Consider the following 14,941-nt stretch of genomic DNA (forward strand, 5'->3'; position numbering starts at 1 on the left):
TCGTATTCTGAGTGGAGGTCGGTGACCAGTAGTATACCTCAGGGATCTGTACTGGGACCCTTACTATTTGTGATTTTTATAAATGACCTGGATGAGGAAGTGGAGGGGTGGGTTAGTAAGTTCGCGGATGACACAAAGGTTGGGGGTGTTGTGGATAGTTTGGAGGGCTGTCAGAGGTTACAGAAGGACATAGATAGGATGCAGAGTTGGTCTGAGAAGTGGCAGATGCAGTTCAATACAGATAAGTGTGAAGTTGTTCATTTTGGTAGGTCAAATATCTTGGTGGAATATAGTATTAATGGTAAGACTCTTGGCAGTGTGGAGGATCAGAGGGATCTTGGGGTCCGAGTCCATAGGACGCTCAAAGCGGCTGCGTAGGTTGACTCTGTGGTTAAGAAGGCATATGGTGTATTGTCCTTCATCAATCGGGGAATTGAATTTAGCAGCCATGAGGTATTGTTGCAGCTATATAGGTCCCTGGTCAGACCCCACTTGGAGTATTGTGCTCAGTTCTGGTCACCTCACTACAGGAAAGATGTGGAAGCCATAGAGAGGGTGCAGAGGAGATTTACAAGGATGCTGCCTGGAATGCGGAGCATGCCTTATGAAAGCAGGTTGAGGGAACTCGGAGAGACGGAGGATGAGGGGGAACCTGATTGAGGTGTATAAGATGATGAGAGGTATTGATAGGGTAGATAGTCAGAGGCTTTTCCCCAGGGCTGAATCAGTGGCCACAAGAGGACATAGGTTTAAGGTGCTGGGGAGTAGATATAGAGGAGATGTCAGGGGTAAGTTTTTTACTCAAAGAGTGGTGAGTGCGTGGAATGGGCTGCCGGAAACAGTGGTGGAGGCTGATACAATAGGGTCTTTCAAGAGACTGTTAGATAGGTATATGGAGCTGAGTAAAATAGAGGGCTATGGGTAAGCCTAGTAATTTCTAGGGTAGGGACATGTTTGGCACAGCTTTGTGGGCTGAAGGGCCTGAATTGTGCTGTAATTGTCCTATGTTCTATGTTCTATTTGCCGACATTTGGCCCATATCCCTCTAAATCTTTCCTATCCATTACCTATCCAAGTACCTTTAAAATGTTGTTAACGTACCTGCCTCATCTACTTCCTCTGGCCTTTATTCCATATACTGACAACTCTTTGGGTGGACCTCATGTTCCCATTAAACCTCTCTCCTCTCACCCTAAACCTATGCCTCTAGTTCTTGATTCCTCAACCCTGGGAAAAAGAAAAAAACCTAGGAACTGTAGACCAGTTAGCCTAACATCTGTGGTAGGTAAGTTAGTAGAGGGGATTCTGAGGGATAAGATATACAAGTATTTGTAAAGACAGGGATTGATTAGAGATAGTCAGCGCGACTTTGTGCATGGGAGATCATGTATGGACAACATTCTGCTGGACAACACTATTTGTCAGCACAATGTAAGTCAATTTGCTTCCAATTTTGAAAACAGATCACATGTCTGAATTTTTAATACAACACTTACAAATTGGGTAGCAGAGTGACACATACACACCACAAGTATGCAATACAGACAGTTGGTGATGGGACTCCACATGCAAGCTGAGTTTTTGCCAGTTCAGGCAGATTAGGTCACAATAATCCACCAGATATCGCATATTAGTAGTGCTCATGATACCTGGTGTTTACTTCCTCTCCACCTGTGTTATTTAACAAGGTCCATTCACCTTGGATGCATGTCCCAGCTGAGGCTTCTTGACTTGGACAGTTGCGGACTCCATGAGCCAGGCACTTCCAGTTGAAACCCATTATCGATAAGACTCATTTTGTAAAGAACAGTGACTTGTAAGTAAATATTTATCTTTTACTCTGAAAGAAGGCAAGCTGAATTATCATTTGAAAATTCCATAACTGACTGATTAGAACTGAAAGAAGGGGCAACCTTGGAATAGCTTCTCAGTGCAACTACTAGATTCAAAGCTCTGGATTTGAAGCATCTTCATGATTAAAAATAGGAGAAGACATATGGAAGCCTTTCAGGACCATGGGCATTGCTAGTGTTAAAACTGTACATTCAAATCATCAAGTATCAGCCTGGAACACAAACCTGGCATGAAAAGGAGATTTTTCATGCTTTTCATACAAAATGATATTGTGGATAATGTAGAAGACTGCCAAAGGATACAGCAGGATATAGATCAATTGTAGATATGGGCGGAGAAATGGCAGATGGACTTTAATCCAGGCAAGTGTGAAGTGTTGCACCTTGGGAGATCAGATGTAAAAGGAAAGTACACAGTTAATGGCAGGACCTTTAATTGCGCTGATCTACAGAGGGATCTTGGGGTCCAAGTCCACAGCTCCCTGAAAGTGGCTGCACAAGTTGATTGGATAGTAAAGGAGGCATATGGCATGTATGCCTTTATTAGTCAAGGCATTGAGTGCAAGAGTCAGGAAGCTATATTGCAGCTTTATAAAACTCTGTTTAGGCTGCATCTAGAGTATTTCATTCAGTTCCGGTGACCTCCATTATAGGAAGGATGTGGAGGCTTTGGAGAGGGTGCAGAAGAGGTTTACCAGGATGCTGTCTGGATCAGAGGGCATATGCTATGAAAAGAGGTTGGACAAACTTGGGTTGTTTTCTCTGGAGCAGAAGAGGCTGAGGGGAGACCTGACAGAAGTTCATAAGATTATGAGAGGCATAGATAGAGTAGGCAGCTGGTATATTTTTCCCAGGGTTGAAATGTCTAATACTAGAGGGCATGCATTTAAGGTGAGAGGGGAAAAGTTTAAAGGAGATGTGTGGGGCATGTTTTTTTTTACACAGAGAGTAGTGGGTGTCTGGAATGTGCTGCCTGGGGTGGTGGTGGGGGCAAATACAATGGAGGCATTTAAGAGGCTCTTGGCTAAGCACATGAATATGCAGATAATGAAGGGATATGTACTTGTGTAGGCAGGACTAAGCTTTTAATTACTAGTTTAATTAGTTTGGGACAACATCGTAGGTTGAAGGGTATGTTCCTGTGCTGAACTGTTCTATGTTCTATGTTTTTATCCAATAAAAGCACAGGAGGCAGCCTACTTATTGAACCCTTTGTATCTCTGCATTTTCAATGTCTACTGCAATGCATTGACAGGAAGTGTTTGTGCTCTGAAGGTGATAATCCCCTTACTATCTAGTCTCCCTGCACTAAATTTAGTTCTGAATAAAAATATAGGAAACTCTGAGAGGCATCTGATTACTCCCTCTGCTTTTGATCAAGATTTTCAAATAATCTCATTGCCAGTATGTTATGATATTATTAAGCCATACCACCAGCCTGCCATGCCTATCAATCCTTCATTCAATATAGAGTGTAAAAGGTCATTTTAATATTTAAGTCAAGTAAAACTGGAGCCATTATTTAATAGAGTACAATAGTAGGTCCTACAAATGAACAGTCCCTTACTTCTTATTTTACCCTTTCAATACATATTTAAATGCTTTTATGAATGTTTTGTTTTATTAATTCAACAAAGTTGTGAGCCCAGCTTTATCCAAAACCAATAATAAACATTCAGACTCAAAAATCCTTTGACTTAACAAGGAGATACATTATTATATTGCAGAAGTTGAAATCTGAAGATTTCTAATGATATTATTTTTTTGCCAATTTAAATTGCAAGCAAGCTACTTAATCATTGACTCGTAATTTTCAGAGAAATGCCACGTTCTTCACTCGAGGGAGTTCTTTTGGTACATGAACATATTTGTGCAGTAAACTGAATCTTGAAAATTGAGGCTTTGACTGATGTTAACTAGAAATTAATGTCCTCAAAAATGGGGTCAATAGTTCTTACTGCCTATTAATGCTGACAATGCAAGTAACTCCCTTTTGAAAGAATGGAGTTACCCCCAAGGGTCCAAAACATCTGCCTATCTTGAGCAGGAAAGTCATTTTAATATTCAAACCATGCTCCAAAATTTAACTAGTGCTATATATGTTATTTGAGTTTGGAACTTGCTACTGGTCCTGAGAATTCAATTATTGAGGAGTCACAATGGAGTGTGCAACCACAGAAAACCAAATGCAATCTACTTTATAACTCATTCAACATACAACAATGAGGAACTGCATTATCATCTCTGCATAAGTGCAATTTATGCCATATAGTTCATATTGTACAATGAACTTTGTGTTAAGAGACTGGAACAGGATTTCCTGTCCTGAAATTTCAATCTCCAGAGTGCAAGATCCACCACATTTCTTGAAGTACATAATTTCTATGTGTACTTAACCTTATAAATCCCCATTCACTATGGTCTAAAGGTGCTAATTGAGCTTAGCTTGGACTCATTTCCCCTATCCTGTACCATGAGTGGCAATAAAATTATTCTAACTTCAGCTCTGGCTCATGTATTTTTAATATCATAGCCTTGATGAGGAGTTAATGTTTCAGATCATTGACTTATCATTAGCTCTGATATTAGGCCATCAACCTGGAACATTAGTTCTATTTCTTTTTCTACAGATGCTGACTGACCTGATAATTATTTGCAGTACTTCTGTCTTTGTTTTTACAGGGATGCAGCATTTTGGTTTATAACATGTAGTAAAGGTGAGATGGTTTCAGTGGGAGATTTTAGCTTTCATATGGCTTGGGGTAAATAGATGAGCTCATGTCAGAATGAAAGCAATTTTGTTGAATAAATCCAGGATTATTTTCTGCATTATATCATAGAGCCAACAAGAGCTTAAGCTATACTAAATTTAATAATCGTTGAGGCAGAGTTGATTTTTGGTAGGCAAACAATTATTTGTTAATGATCATAACGTGTTCGAGTCTAATACTGTGGATGAAAGGAAAAAATGTAAAATATTCTAAATCAGTGCATTAGGTTTGAGGCTGTCTACTGAAACATAAGCAAATCTATTAGTTGCTGAAACAACAAGGGAACAAGGAGAATTATTCAAAAATTCATGCAGTACAGAAATAATTCATACCCCAAGGGGGCAGAAGTTTCCTTGCCAAAAACAAAAGCCAGGAATGACCAAGAGGTATGAAACAACATAAAACTAAAGGAAAACAATAGCAACTATAAAGGAAAAAGTTAGAGATTGTGAATCTTTGGATTTTTTTTCTCCACAGGAGTGTGGATGCTCAGTTGATGGGTATGTTCAATATATTGTCCATTCAATACAAAGGAAACCAAGGGGTATGAGGAAAGACCAAAAATAAAATGATTAGAACTTCAACAATGGTCACATTGAATGGCAGGTCAAGCTTGTAGGATCCTGTGGTCTACTTCTGCTCGTACATCTTGTGTTTTCACATTATTGTTCATTTATACCCTTGCCTTCTATTTTTAAACTCACAGCCAGTTAATAACCTGCTAATTATTTTGCTCATTCTGCAAATTTGCAATGAAGAAACCTGTTCACAATTTACTTAGACTGTTTAACAGCATTTGCCAATATACTCTGTAATTCAGCATTCAAAGTTGTGTTCTGAAATTATATCCTGTGCATGATGTTGTAAAATTACTCAATCCTGGTTATTAAATTATCAACAGCTCTGCGTGCATAACAGATACTGGGAATTATTGGGTATCAGTGATGGCCTCTTCAAATTTGCTGTTGGGACCTTCCCACATCAGTCAATAAAGCTTAAAACAGACTGTCAATATAGCACAACTCATTTTGATAAGTTGTTTCAAGCTCATTATTATTGAGTTTTATCAAATTTATGCAATTGGAATCATTACAAATGAAACAAGAAGGAAAAAGATCCTGCAGGTATAATTCCACACTTTTGTGTGTAATTTTAGCATTTAATGAGGCTTTGTGATGTTACTAAGTGAAAAGGTTTCTCTTGTTGTTATTTTCCTTTGTGTTTTCATTTGCAATAATTGTATTGTTGCCAGGGTATTATTGTAAATGAGACTTTGGATGGATGAGCAGTTAGAGTGAGAGCCAGATAATGAGATAGATAATTACAATAATGCAGTAATATCAAACCGCATCTAACAGAAATACTTTTTTTTCATTATAGAAAATAAATAATTATTCAAATATCAAAATAAAAATAATTTATCACCCATGACTCTGTGCCGATAATTTTGGAAGGCATGAAATGTGTCAAGTACAAACACGACTTGATTGATAACTAGGAATAAATTGTATTGTTCTTAAAATTAGATTGAATAATATTCATGATAGTATAAATAATGCCAGCTCAAATCAAATCAACAGGAAGAGTTTCAATGTTATTACAGAGGACTATAGCAAAAGAACTTAAGTTCCCTTTGTTTTCTGGCATTTTGTTGAGCTAAGTGGATAATGTTTCTGCCCATTCCTTAGGTGAGGGTTATTTACTTCCAAATCATATTCGGTTTTATAAGAATATATTTCACTGTTACAATATAAGGGCCAAGAAATAGGAGGAAGAATAGGCCAAATGGACCTTTGAGCCTATTCCTCCAATCAATAAGATCATGGTTGTCCTTTATCTCTTCCACTTTCCCACCTGATCCCTGATTCTCTTTGTGATCAAAAATCCATCAATTTCAATCTTGAATATGATCAATGACTGAGCATCCAGTCCTTTCTGAAGTAAAGACTTCTGACAAAAAAAAGTATCTTCTAAAGTCTCTACTAAATGGTCAGTCTCTTATCCTGTGATTATGCCCTATAGGTCCTGACTCTTCAGCCTGAGGAAATAGCCTCGCAGCATCTGCCTGTCAATCGCGCTCAGGTAGGCTGTTTCATTGGGGTAACCTTTTATTCTTCTAAACTCCAGTGAGAATAAATTAATTTTCTTCAACCTTTGCACCTAAGGCAATTCTTTCATCTCAGGGAAAAATGATTACCATGTTTTAAGATGGATGTAGTACTGAATTCATCAAAATAGTTGTCATTTTATTGTGGAAAACTACATGTGTTTAAGAGCACCTTGGAAACTGCAGAAAGTGGCAGTAAGTCAGGAAGCCAGCTGCAATCCAGTAATTTTTTGCATTTCATTCACATGCATTAGGCTGCACATCATAATAAGCACCTGAACAGAGTACAGACATAATCACACAAGAATCAGGAGCTGGAGTAGGCAAGTTGGCCCCTCAAGCATGCTCCATTATTCAATAAAATCATTGCTGATCCAATCTTGCTCTCAACACCACTTTCCAACTTTCTCCCTTGCGGTTTAAATGTCCGTCAGTTTCTGCCTTGAATATGTTCAATGACTTCTCCTCCACGGTTCTCTGGGGTAGAGAATTCTAAGTATTCACTTTCTGAGAGAAAAAATTCCTCATCTCTGTCTGTTATGGTCACCCTCGTATTCTAAAAATCAAAAGAAAACTGTGCCCAAGCTTTAAAAACTAGGAAAGGGCGATTCTTTAAAAAGTATCACGTAATTAATTGAATACTCTTTTTTTTGTCCTGTCTAGATAGTGTTGAGATCTATTGAATTAAAGTGGTAGATTTTTGGAAGCTCATTCCAAAGGAGTGACCCTGATTTCTGGTTGCCTCTCACTTTAATTCCCCATCCCACTCCAACTCTGATATATCTGCCTGTGGCTTTCTGACCTGTTACACTGAGGACCAACACAAACGTGAGGAACAACACTTCATCTTCCATCTGACCATGTTGCAGCCTTCCAAACTCAACATTGACTTCCTTAACTCAGGTAGCTCATTCTTTCTTCCTGTCTGTGTCACAACTGGCCATTCCTGCCTGTCATTCATGATTTTGGTTCAGTTTTATTTTATATCCATTAGTATAGTCCAGTCTGCTCAGCATGTCCCACAATTCTGCTATAAATAACACACAACACAAAAAACAAAGCATAATCTGATTCTAACATTAACTCACTTGGACTCACCATATCAGAGATATTGCCTTTGTTCAGCAGAGGCTGAAGAAAGACCTATAAGAAGTTTATAAGATTATAGAACATAGATAGAACATAGAACACTACAGCACAGTACAGGCCCTTCAGCCCACAATGTTGTGCCAACATTTTATCCTGCTCTAAGATCTACCTAACTCTTCCCTCCCACATAGCCCCCCATTTCTCTATCATTCATATGTCTATCTAAGAGTCTCTTAAATGTCCCTGATGTATCTGCCCCACAGCCTCTGCCGGCAGTGTGTTCCATGCACCCACCACTCTCTGTGTAAAAAACTTACCCCTGACATCCCCCTTATACCTTCCTCCAATCACCTTAAAATTATGTCCCCTCGTGTCAGCCATTGCCACCCTGGGAAAAAGTCTCTGACTGTCCACTCGATCTATGCCTCTTATGATCTTGTACATCACTACTGGTGATGGATATTGAAGACCCTAACCTGTCCCTTTCAACTCTCAATACTTCTTCCAACTGTTGTTCAACATGGAACAACACTGATACATTAGCTGAGGGGAACTGGTGAGAGATAATTAGACTAGCCTTTAAGATGAGTTCACAGAATGTAGTCAGGAGTCAGGGCAATACACTAAGGATCTGGCTATTTTAGATCTAGTATTTTGTAATGAGATAGGATTAATTAAAATCACATTGTTAAAGAACCCCAAGGAAAGAGTATTATGAGAGGCATAGATGGCATCGACTGCCAGTATCTTTTTTCCAAGGTCGAAATGTCTGATACTAGAGGACATGCATTTAAGCTGAGAGGGGGTAAGTTCAAAAGAGATGTGTGGGACAAGTTTTCTACACAGAGTGGTGGGTGCCTGGAAGGCGCTGCCAGGGGTAGTAGTTGAGGCAAATACGATAGAGGAGTTTGATAGATAGGTACATGAATGTACAGAGAACGAGGGATGTGGACATTGTGTGGGCAGAAGGGATTAGTTTAGTTCAGCATTTAATTACTAGTTTAATTAGTTCGGCACAACATCATGGACCAAAGGACCTGTCCCTGTGCTGTGCTGTACTGTTCTATGTTTTATGTTCTATCTATCCCTCACCTACCTTCCTTGGTACTGAAAATGAACTGGTTTTCTCTCTTTCCCTGTTCTGATGAAGGGTCTCAGACAAGAAACATTAATTCTGATTCTCTTTCCACAAACATTGCCTGACCCACTGAATGCTTCCAGCATTTTCTTTTTTTATCTGTCTTATTCTGAAACTGTGCCCCATTATTCTAAATGGCCTCAGTAGGGAACATCCTCTCAGCATCTAACCTGTCAATTCCCTTCAGATCTTATATGTTTCAACGAAATCACCTCTCATTTATCTACACTCCAATGAGTCTACACCCAAACTACTTAACGTTTCTGAAAATATCAATCCTTTCATTTCAGGAATCAACCTTTTGAAACTTATTCACACTGTCTCCAATACAAGCACATCCTTTTAAAAATATGGAGACCAAAAGTTTATGCAAGATTGCAGGTGCATTTTCTACAGTACCATTTAAAATTGAATCAAAATTTCCTAAATTTTATACTCCATGCCCAATATTCCATTACCTTTCCTAAGTACTTGATGAATTTTGCTAAGTACTTGCTGCATTTTCATACTATCTTTTAGCGATTCCCTTTCTACTGCAACGTCTGATAGTTTCATTCTGTTTAAATCATAATTTACCATCCAAAACGGATCCAGGCACAATACTCCACCTGTCTTGCCCGCTCACTTAACTGAACGATATCTTTCTTCCAGATTTTCAGCATCCTTCTCACAACTTGCTAACCCATTTATCTTTGTATCATCAGCAAATTTGACTGCAGTATCCTCAGTCTCTTCAACCAAGTAATCAATCTGATTATAAATGCTTGAGACCCCATCGGTGATCCCTGTGGCAGCCCATTAGTTAGAGATTGTCAAGTGGAAAATGACCATTTTATCCTGACTCTCTATTTCTTTGTTAGTTCTCATTTCCCTCTATAAGTAAATACATTACCACCAACCCCACGGATTCTTATCTTGTGCAGAACCTTTTAACTGGAACCCTATCGAATACCTTCTGGAAATCCAAAGTTAATGCTTCCCATTTATCCACCTTGTTCATTACAGCCAGGATACTGGTTTCACACCCAAGTTTTTCACCTGCAAATTGAATTTGAATTTTTGCCCTGAAGTGATTACTCTTTCCTTGGGGTTCTTTAATAATGTGATTTTAATTAATTCTGTCTTATTACAAAAGACTAGATCTAAAATAGCCAGATCTCTCATTAGATCCTTAGTGTATTGCCCTGACTACATTCTGTGAACTCATCTTAAAGGCTAGCCTTGTTAATTATGTATATACATATATATAATAAAATCACCTATGATTATAGCAGTTGAGTCATTTAACAAGTTCATGGTGTATTCCACTAAGAGTGCAAGGGTGTAGCCCTGGGATTCCTCAACATTGGTTCATCACAGCAGTTCAAGATGCACAAGGTAACTGCCTCCTAATTATTTCTCACCAGTTCCCCTCAGCTAATGTATCAGTGATGTTCCATGTTGAACTACAGTTGGAAGAAGTATTGAGAGTTGGAAGGGACAGGCTAGGGTCTTCAATATCCATCGCCAGTACTGGTTGGTAGCACTGCTGCTGACTGAGCCAGCTAAATCCTGCAGGATATTGCTGCTAGACTGTGTTTCCGTGAGTGAATCCACACAAGGAATAAACTACTTGGACCTCATCCGGTTCAATCTTCCTGTTGCAGGGTGCATGTGTCCATGACAGCATTGGTAAAATTGACCAATGCCAATATCCATGGAGATAAAGTCCCACCTTCCATCAATTAGAGTGGCATACAATAGTTCTAAATGGGATAGACTCAGAATGTATCTGGCAGCTCAAAGGTGGACACCTAACATGCATTGTGGACCATCAGCATTAACAGAAACGTGTACTATCACAATCTGTAACCTCATGGGCTCGCATATCCCCATTCTACCATTACTATCAAGCCAGAGAATTAATCCTGGCTCAATGAGGAATACAGAAGGGCAGGAATGGCACCAGGCAACACAGGTCTACATGCATGCAAAACAGCAAAAACAGTGACCCCACCATAATGGATCCAATTGAGCCTCTTGTAGTTGTGAATGGTGTTAGGAAGTTAAATATCTAAAAGAGAAGAGTCTCTGCTGACTCCCATCCCCATCAAAGGTGCGACCCAGCTTTTGAGTAGTAAAAGCTGAAGCAATCTCAATCCTGTTCAGCCAGAAGTGTTGTGTGGACAATCCATTTTGGCTTCCTTTTATGATCCCCACTGTCATAGAAATCAGTCTTCAGCCAATTCCATTCACTCAATGTGATGTCAAACACAGGTTGAGAGCAGTATATTCAGCAAAGCATATGGGTTCAGAAAATATTCCAGGACTAAAACTGAAGACTTGTGCTCCAGAGCAAGCTGGGCTTCAACCCAAACTGTTCCAGTACCGTTACAGCACTGGAATCCACCCGACAATGTGGAAAGTTGCCCAGGTATGTCCGGATCATGAAAAACAGGACAAATCCAATACTCATATTCTGCAGTTCCAGCATATTTTGTTTTTTCTCTCTCTATTCGTCTTGTTCATTTTCCTCTATTTACACTCTTCCTAAGAGATCAGCTATAATTTACAAACATTCATTTCCCTCTCCTGGATGACTATTAAAAGCAATTGTGTCACCTGTAAAATACAGTCTCCATTCTATCACAAACACTCCCTCTGTTTTCTCCAGTCCTCAACCTCTCTGCAACTCAAAACGTGCTTGGTTTCTCATTTTTCAGGTTCTGATGAAAGGTCATTAATCTGGAATGTTAACACTGTTTTGCTCTCCACGGATGTTGTCTGATCTGCTAAATATTTCCAGCATCTTATTTTCTTATTCCACTCACAAATAAATCAATCAGGCACTCTGAGCAAGGCAGGATTCTAGAACAGTTTATAGGCAAATGTGTTGTGCAACAATAGAGAAGATTGCAGTAAGGAGAAAGCCAAAGTCATGAGGGATTTAAACACTAAAATAAAATGAAATGAAGATTCACGGTACAACACAGCACAATAGTGTAGCAGTTAGCAAAATGCTATTACAGCGCCAGCAATCGGGGTTCAATCCCCACCACTGTCTGAAAGGAATCTGTACATTCTCCCCGTGACTGCGTGGGTTTCCCCTGGGTGCTCCAGTTTCCTCCCACACTCCAAATATAAACGGGTTAGTAGGTTAACATGGGTGTAATTGGACAACATGGGCTCGTTACTGTGCTGTATAAATAACGTTTTAAAGAAAAGTTTTTAAAGTTTTAAGATGGTTTAACAACACAAGATAATAAGCAGGAAGAGGATAGCAGGGATTGAGATGAGCTAAATTATAGCAAAGCGGTGCTTTGCGATGTGAAATATTCTATTTTGAAGTAAAAACATTCTGCATGTAAAATGGAGCTTCTTCAGTGATTTACTGAAACAGTTGGTAATCTAGTCTCTGGAAAAAGTCAATAAAATCATCCACCTTGGGAGTGGTGTTGCAATTTGCGACTGTTAGATTTTAGACTAGACTTCTTGAATTTTTCTCTCTGGTTAAAATTAAATGGTTATTAAACATATAAGATTCTTGCATTGTGTTTTACGTCCCTTTATCTCCTGATACCACCAGTATGTAAATACAAAACCAGGAATTAGAGTCACGGAAGAGATGTGATAACCTTTTAGTTGAGTATATTGGATAGATTTAAAACTTGAAGCAGGAGAGATGAGAATAGACCTAGGAGGTGGTGACACATTTAAAGGTCTCAGAGAGGAAAGACTGGTCATAAATGAGCCTGTAGTTTGGAAGAGCTGGAGAGCTCAATGTGGGTTTTTCATTAGAACTGGTGACAGCAGCAATTTTGAAAGAAAGGGAGGTAAGGTCTGAAGTGATAAGGGGTAGCTTTGAGCCTTGGAGGAGGTGAAGAAGGATAATGCTTCAAAAGATAGCTGGACTATTGCATGCAATTTGATATAATAGCAGATAGCATGAAATTCGTTGGGCTTTCTGTAAGAGTTTAAAGAAGACAACTTTGCAAAATTGTTAGTCCTTCATCTCAAATGCTAAACTTCTCATATTCTTAGCTACTTCATCTTCAAGAAAGGTCAGCACAGTGGCACAGCTAATAGAGCTGCTGCCTCCCAGTTTGGGTTCAAGCCTGACCTCTGGTGCTGTCTATGTCGAGAACGTGTGTTCTCCTTATGATTATATGGGTTTCTTTCCTTTACTCCAGTTTTCTCCACATCTCAAGGACATGAAGTAGGTAGTGTTGGATTCAACTGTTTAATATATATCTTCTCTTTTAGGTAATTTTTACATGTATAAGGTTTAATACACATCAAATGACTGTACAATAAGCTTCTTAGCTTACTGATTCATCCATCAGGTGAATACATGTTTTCTCATTGGTTGATTTTGGCACAGGTATCTAATAGGTTTTCTGATTGGACTATTGTTATCTAAGGAGTACCTCTTATCTCAGGTATAAAAGGTGTCGTTTTTTGTTCATCTCTCTCTTGCTCTCTTCCTCCTCCCCTAGCTCATTTTAGTTCCTTTGTTTTAGCTCATCTCCTAGTAGTAAAGCTAGTGCCATGTGCTCTGTGACTGTTACTTTGTTTTAAACTTTTCCAATAAAACTTTGTGAAGCACCAAGTTGCTTTCAACTCATTCTTGGACTCCTGAAAGAACTTGCGGATTTGAGAATAACCAGATCTGACAGTAGGTTATTGGCCATTGTAAATTGCTCCCAGTGTACAAGTCAGGATAGAATCTGGGGGGATTTTATGGGAGAGTAAGGAAAATGAAAGGAGATTCATGCAGGATAAATGTAGGAGGATGCTTGAAGGTTGATGTGGATTCAGTTGGCCAAAATGCTTGTTGTATGACTCTATGACTGAGAATGATTTTCAGGGATTTCCTTTCATACAGGAAAAATGAGAGGGGAGAACCTCTCTGTAGTTCTTGTGTATGTCTTTAAAGCAAGCTTAGGGATGACATTAGCATCCTGGAGAAAGAGTTTGCTGCCTGGCTTCTCACTCACTGATTACATCACATTGAAAGAGAAGATGATAAAAAGTAAATAAAGTAGATCTAAAATTCAGATGGGAGAACAAATAAATATAACCAAGGGTCAATTATTCTGTAATAATTAGCAATCTGAATAAATCCTGGAGCTGGTCAGTGAGATTGCAGAAGGAGGGGCCTCTAATAAATGGTGCTGATCACCGCAGTAATGATGCGGTAAGGGAGCTATTAAGTCAAGTCAAAATCACTGTAAATGCCACAAATTAACACTCTAGAGTAATAAGCTAATTCATTATGCAAAGAGATTGTAAAAAGTATCAAATCAATTATTTTATGCCGATCATTAATTAGACATTGGAATAAATAGTACTGTTCCTGAATTTACTAAAGATAAGTAACATCACTAAGGAAAATATCTGTATATATTGTTCATAGGAATCACCTCCACCCAACCTCTTCTCTACAGATGCACAGCTGTTTACAAATATACAAACACATACATGCACATACCCACACCATTCAGGCCATACTAGTGTTAAAAGTCCTTTAAAAGACCTTTCTAACTAGTCTCAGTCCCCTGTTCTTACCTCATAACCCTAAAAATTTTTCCCTTTCATTTTGCATTTATGAGTTTATATTGAATCTGCTTTCACAATTATTTCATGCAGTGCACAGCAGACTGCAACAGCTCACTGCATATTCCTCTAATCTCCTCATGGTTTTTATGCCAATTATCTTATATCTGTGTCCTCTTACCAAACCTCCTGCTAGTTAAAATAGTTTATCCTCATTTATACTATCACAAGCATTTATGATTTTGGAACATCATTAACAGATTTCCCCTTAATCTTCAGTGCTCTAAGGAGAACATCTGAACTTCTCTGGAACATTACAGATACTCATGTCTATAAATCTTGCTCAGTTTCCTTCAAACCCTCTCCTAAAGGTCCGCACCAGAAATGGACACAAGATCCAGCTCCAGTATTCTGGAAAGAGTAATCTACAACAGGATATTTCAGGATA

This window comes from Pristis pectinata, chromosome 10 (assembly GCF_009764475.1).
Source record: "Pristis pectinata isolate sPriPec2 chromosome 10, sPriPec2.1.pri, whole genome shotgun sequence".
NCBI lineage: Eukaryota > Metazoa > Chordata > Chondrichthyes > Rhinopristiformes > Pristidae > Pristis > Pristis pectinata.